Consider the following 6,734-nt stretch of genomic DNA (forward strand, 5'->3'; position numbering starts at 1 on the left):
TGGTATTTCCTCGAATTTTACAGTAAAGCCGTATCTGATTTGATTAAAACATCTGTGATATTCAAATTCACTTTGTTTTCTCGGTGTAACACTTTATCTTGATTGATTTTTCAAGACCTCTTTGCTTTGTCTATTATATCACTAAAGTAAAATATTTCCTCATAAACGCTGTACTTCCTTTCAAGATAAAACTTGTCATGTTTTTTCGTAAATTACTTTTGGTCAAGCTTTTTAATCTTGCTAAGTATTCTTAATCGAGCTATGTTCAGGTCTGCTTTACATGTTTCTGGGATTGATAAAACAAAGTACCAATCAAGTACCGTAGTAATCTAATCGATTGTCCTCTCCTCTCAAATTTCTGTCTTTATATCGAAAACGATTATTATTTCTTGCCCGTGGTGAGCCACATGTCAATCTCCCAAAAGTTTGGTAATCCCTTTAGGACAGAGAAGTTTAGCCTTTTTTAACAATTCTACACGGTACTTTTCTCAATATTCTTTTACTCTTATTCTACATAATGTTCTGCATCTATATACTAACTCCAACTTCTTTCTTTCCTTTAATTAACTTGCTCCTTTTTCAACTTCCATCATTCCGCTGCTTAAACAACCAAACATAATTACTACAAACTTCACTTTGTACCTTAACCACTTCTCATGTAACGTCAAAATTATTTGTACCTTCTCGGTTTCTCTTGTAGTTTTTCTAGAATTTTGGGGTTTTCTTTTTGTTTTTTGTTTTTTTGAGAGGTCGGATTGTGACGCAGGGAGAGATTCTCACAAGTCTAGATTATACGAGTTATGCATATCTACTTTTGGTAAGTAATATCTGAAGTTAGATCTGATATTCTGGCAGTGAATATTTACTCATATGGTATTTAACACCCTTCCAGTTTATTTTTCTTATTTCCCGTTGTGGTCAGTTCTATCTCACCTGCTTTTATGCTTCACTGAACTTTGTCAAACTACTTCTTGATTTACTCAAGCCACAACTAATACCATTAATACCGCTAATACCATTAATAGATATATATTATTATACCTCTTACTATTATAATAATTCCCAGCAGCTATTTTATATCCAGACAGCAAATCGTGAGCTTATTCTCGCTTTTCTTTTCATTGCCTGTACAAGTTTGATATCACTTCAATTTCTTGTTTAATTTCTCCCACGCACTTATTTCTATCGTTTGTTCCCGCGTCTTAATAGTAGAACAAGTTTTTATTTTTTTATTTTTTCCCCTGGAATCTAAGTTACAGCAGCTCTGTTGAGTTTTATCGTTATACTGCTTAAGCAGTAGTTCTGAGCACTTTTACCAGATTCCACCAGATTTCTTTCTATAATAATAATTATTTCTTCATTCCTTCTGATTTATTTCTTCATCATCAAATTTTCTCCGTTCTCCAATGTTAAGCATTCTTCTTTCCATTTCCGTCATCATCGTACACACCGCTACTGCCACTATCCATCATCAGTACCACCATGCAGCAGCAGCAGCAGCAGCAGTAGTAGTAGTAGTAGTAGTAGTAGCAGCAGCAGCAGTAAATGTTGTTGCAGCAGCAGTAGCAGCAACAACAGCAGCAGCAATACAGTTTGAGATAAATAATATTTTATAAAGTATGTTCTAGCAGCGAGAGTGTAGCAGTAAGTTATCGGCAATTGAAGTCAGCAGAATGTTGCTGTTTGTGCTGATATAATCAACAATCATATTTCTAATTAGAAACCATATTTTTAAATATTGATATTATTACATTAGTGTAGTATAGATTGTATTGGAAGATGTACTGTTCTAAGTAGAGTTTACGACTAATTTTATTTCAGGCTAGACAATTCATTAGAAAAACATTAAAGAATCATGAGCAAATAGTATTTTTTAATATATTTCTAATTAGTCACTTACTCTTGTTATACTAATTAATTACTGTACTGTTTCTCTCTTAGTTAATCAAATATCTGAAGGTGTTTTCTCCCAATGTCTAGTATGGCAGCAGCATAAACTGCAACAGGACTAAAAGAGCTGCAGTGGAGAAGAACAATTGCAGAGGCATCAAAGCTAATGGACCTTTACATAAAGTAGTTAGAGAGTCACAACAAAGTTGCTGTTGTTGACGTCGTCGACGTTGTTGTTGTTTATCCTGGAGTCGTCACTGATTAAACACCTGATCAATGATATTCCAGCCAAGACCATTCTATCTTTTTTCTATGGGCTACATATTTTTAGTGTAACCGTCCTTTGGACTACATTATTTTCAATGTGACCGTCCTTTTTGTAAAACGGTAGCGTGTAATTTTACGGCGATTTGGTTGTTATTTCTAGCTGGTCGAGCTTTCTTTGTTAACAAAGTTAATTTACTGGAGTACTTCATACAACATGATAACATTCAAAGTGAGTGAAAAATAAAGTACTCTGAGAGAAGCCTTGTGGCACAGGTTGAAGTACCACAAGATATCGTATTGCAAGAATAGTTCTTTCAATGCTGTGTTTAGATTCATTTGAAGAGGTGGAATAACCGCAAAATGATTTTAATACATGAAAAGGCATACTTTTATTAACAAGCTATATAAACCACTATCTCTTAAAATGTTAATTTCAATCGTTTTCATTCGAATTGTTACACAAGCAACCAGCAGTAGCTATTTGAATAAGTCTTGAATACGTAGTCGTTTACGTTATAGCAAAGACAGAACAAGATAGGGTTAGCCTCAATAAAATGTAGTTTGGCTTCGAACTAGTAATGTTGAACCACAATAGTAATATTTCAAGTCAGACAGCAGCAAGTGGAGTGTTTAGCAACTTAATTTCGTACTGTCGACCTGGAGAATATCTTCGATAGAATGCCCTGCTCTGAGCGCTTGGTGAAAGGTAGATTTAGGGTGATTGTAAAGATTGTATAGACATACATCTACTCGTTTCTGTTGGAGCAGAAACGAGGGGATATGTGTCGTTTACAAGAGAGGAGAAAACTGTGCGAAAACTGGGAAGAAATGAGGCAACATGCCCTGCCAGATGTATGATGTTATCATAAGTGAATGCTGGAGCACAGATAACTGAGAGAAAAGAATTGGTATAAGAAAAATTTACTATTATGTGCAAGAGAGAATACTATCTTAGTAGGGATGTGTGGAAATATATGTATGATAGCAGAGAGACGAAGGAGTTTTACACAACCCAAGTGAAAAGACCTTGCCAAAGGATTGGATTAAAATTGGGAGTTTTAGCAACCCATTTCAGGGATTCGATTGCATAAGCACTTTTCCAAACTTGTGGTGCCTTCCTTGCATAGCATAGGACTCCATCTTCTTGAACAAGATTGTTCTTCTTATCGATCCTTACAGTGGAACAGACGAGTATTTGAGAATATTTTGAGTCATTTGAAGGATTCTCAACAAAATTTTAACTTTGGTCTACCAGTCACCAAAACTTCCCTCTCCCTCCTTCACATCATTTTTCCAACTCATCCATGTTTAACTATTCCTTGCAAACATTCTGGCTTCCATGTTTCAATTTTTGCCGTACACATATACCTGCAATGAATTGCAAAATTGTCAGGATTTGGCTTTCGTCACACTATATTATTGACGACCAGAAGTCGTTTTCCATGCTGCTTGTTGCAGAAATATTTAGCCCAGTTGAACCTTTTGATCTCCTTAGCTTTTGAGATTATTGGCTTCTGGAAAGTCTTCCAATGTTTTTCGATACTGTTCTTACGCATATCCATAGATTTTCAGACTCTTTAACAGTTACATCAATGTCTAATAACTTACTTCATAACAGCCCTTTTTTGCCCTCTCTGAGACTTTCTGTGATCACCCTACTCGTTTCTTCACTTGATAATTTTCATCTTCAAGTCATCTGTTGACTATGTTACTCAGTGTTTAAATATTAGTTTTCAATTTTGGCACAAGACCAGCAACTTTGTGGGAGTGGTTAAGTCGATTACGTTGACCCCCAGTGCTCAACTGGTACTTAATTTATCGACCCGAAAGGATGAAAGCCAAGGATGACCTCAGAACGTAACGACAGACGAAATGACGCTCAGCATTTTGCCCAGCGTGCTAACGATTCTGCCAGCTCGCCGCCTTACGGAGTGTTAGAATATTAATACCGAAAAAATGAAGCTAATTTTCGATTGCACTTTGTACATAAACACCAGCCGATGATTTTCCCGCGTGTTAATTCATCGATTTCTTACAGTAAATCTATGCTTGATTTGATTGAAAAGTCTGCTATGCTCAAATTTAGTTGTTCTCTCAATGTAACACATTATCTTGGTTGATTTTGCGCAAAGTAAATTTTTTCTCATATAGCTTTACTTTTCTCATATAGCTTTACTTTCCTTAACATAAATCTCGTCATATTCTTTTCGTGAGTTGCTTTTGTTCAAAATTTTAATCTTGCTGATGTTTCTTCTAAGTATTTTTAATCGTATTGAGGCTAGATTTGTTTTACATCCTTCCGGGGTTGATAAAATAAAGTGCGGAGTAATTTAATTGACTGTCTCTTCCTCTAAAATTTATTCCATTTATCTATTTTAGAAACAATTGTTATTTTTAGCTCACTGTGAAACCAAGAGATGTCAAGCTTCCAAGAATTTTGAAGCTTGACATGTTTTTCCAGAAAGTTATGAAAATTAAAGTTACAGTTATTCGAAAAATATCTAAATTCGTATATCTACCAGCAAAAAACAAACCATCAATTATGAAAAATACAAATAAGCAAATGGCTAAATTCTTTTTCATAAGCCATTTTAATACTTACATGTGTTTGCGCGCGCGCGTGTGTGTGTGTGTTACCGCTTATTTTCCTTAGGTTTTGCACTTTTTATAGTTATATACAAGTCAGTATATGTTTAAAACAGGCACACTTACGTATGTGTTTGTTAGTACATGTACACAGATCTGTGTGAGATGCAGTGGTATGTATGTATTTAAGTGCGTGTAAAATTGGAACACAAACGTGTTCTAGCAACACAAACGTGAAGTCTACAATACATGGAACCACACCGATAAACTGCGATAGACAGACGTAACTTTCCATCAGTCAAACCTGTTTGATGAATGTCTAAGAAAAGAAACAAGGAACTGGGTAACAGAATTCAGCAAACTGAAACTCTAACTTCGTGTTTTAAATATTTACTCAACCAGTGATGATGTTGAGTTCTTTTTTAGCTTGTTATTATTAATCACAAAAAAATAGCATGTTATATGTATGTATGTATGTGTGTATGTATGTATGTATGTATGTATGTATGTATGTATGTATGTATGTATGTATGTATGTATGTATGTATGCATGTATATGTGTGTGTATGCATGTATGTATGTATGTATGTATGTATGTATGTATGTATGTATAAAATATTATGAGTAATAATTTTTAATTTGGACGTACACCTGGTAGTATACCGTTTAATGCACGTTCACTGTATTCGGTTACCTGATGTCATCAACAGTATGGATATAAGTGCCACTGGATTTACTCCAGCAATTCCTTCGTCTCCGTTGAATTTGTTACAAATGAGAGAAAGAGAGAGAAAATGGAATTCATTGAATTCTGTATTAATCCCTACGATCGTTTCGAGCCATCGTGCATCGGTCCTTCATGGATGAGATTCTGAACAAGTGGTTGTGGCGCATCATTCGGTGCAGATATTCCTTAATGGTACCATATTATAATCATAATAAAAAGAAAACTGAGATTAAAATACGAGGTACCTGACAAGGCATCACAACCAGCTGTACAGAATATCACCTGCGAAGGACCGATGCACGATGGATCGAAATGATCGTAGGAATTAATAAATAATCTCGTGAATTCCAATTTCTTTCTCGTTCTCTCTCTCACACACTCTCTCTCTCTCTCTCTTTCTCTCTCACTCACGCACACATATATACGTATGTATATATGTATATATACATTTATATACATGAGTGTGTGTATGTGTGTGTGTGCATATATATGTATGTATATATGTATATATATTTTGACTTGGAAATGGATGCGTCGCGTTCAATTAAATGATAATAATAATAAATAATATATATATGTGTTTATATATGTGTATATATATATATATGGGTATAGGACGTTACCAACTGTGCAAACAATATGGAATACGTAAACAAACGAGTTAATTACGTAAACAACGAGAGAAAAAATGGAAAACAGGACGGGTAATCGTAGAGAAAGGACTCTTCATCAGTTGTCGGCTGTCTCTCTACTCCTCATTTTGAGCATTTAAGGACAATATGAGTCTTCAAAGACAGTTGCTTCCATAAATATTAAAATAAAATTTATGATTTATAGAGGGTCAAAGTTGGGAACAAAAACAAGACAGTAGACACATATAAGGAAACCGAACAAAGATGGAGAGCCGTTAGACCAGAAGAGAGGGAAATAGTGAACGCTGGGAGAAATATTTTCTTTGAAAAGAAAAAAATAGAAGAGAGAGAAAAGCGTCCAGTCTCTTGAATGTCTGTGCAGGAAAAGAAAGATGGTCACGTGAGGAAAAGAATGATGGACGATGGTCACGTGTCATCACACACACACACACATATATACATCCAAATACAGAGAGAGAGAGAGAGGAGAGAGAGAGAGAGAGAGAGTCAATGGTTTGTATGTATGTATATATGTATGTATGTATGTATGTATGTATGTATGTATGTATGTATGTATGTATGTATGTATAGGCGTGGCTGTGTGTTAAGAAGCTTGCTTCCCAACACATGGT

The 6,734-nt window shown here is 35.0% G+C and overlaps 1 long non-coding RNA gene across 1 annotated transcript in view; it reads left to right on the forward strand.

Moving 5' to 3' along the window:
* The first annotated feature begins 5,923 nt into the window (after nucleotides 1-5,923).
* LOC118762344 overlaps nucleotides 5,924-6,734 on the forward strand; it is a 12,388-nt gene continuing 11,577 nt past the window's right edge. Inside the window, exon 1 of the long non-coding RNA XR_004998092.1 lies at nucleotides 5,924-5,937. This is a non-coding gene — a long non-coding RNA (uncharacterized LOC118762344). The remainder of the gene's footprint in view (nucleotides 5,938-6,734) is intronic.

The sequence above is a fragment of the Octopus sinensis genome, linkage group LG2 (assembly GCF_006345805.1).
Source record: "Octopus sinensis linkage group LG2, ASM634580v1, whole genome shotgun sequence".
Lineage (NCBI taxonomy): Eukaryota > Metazoa > Mollusca > Cephalopoda > Octopoda > Octopodidae > Octopus > Octopus sinensis.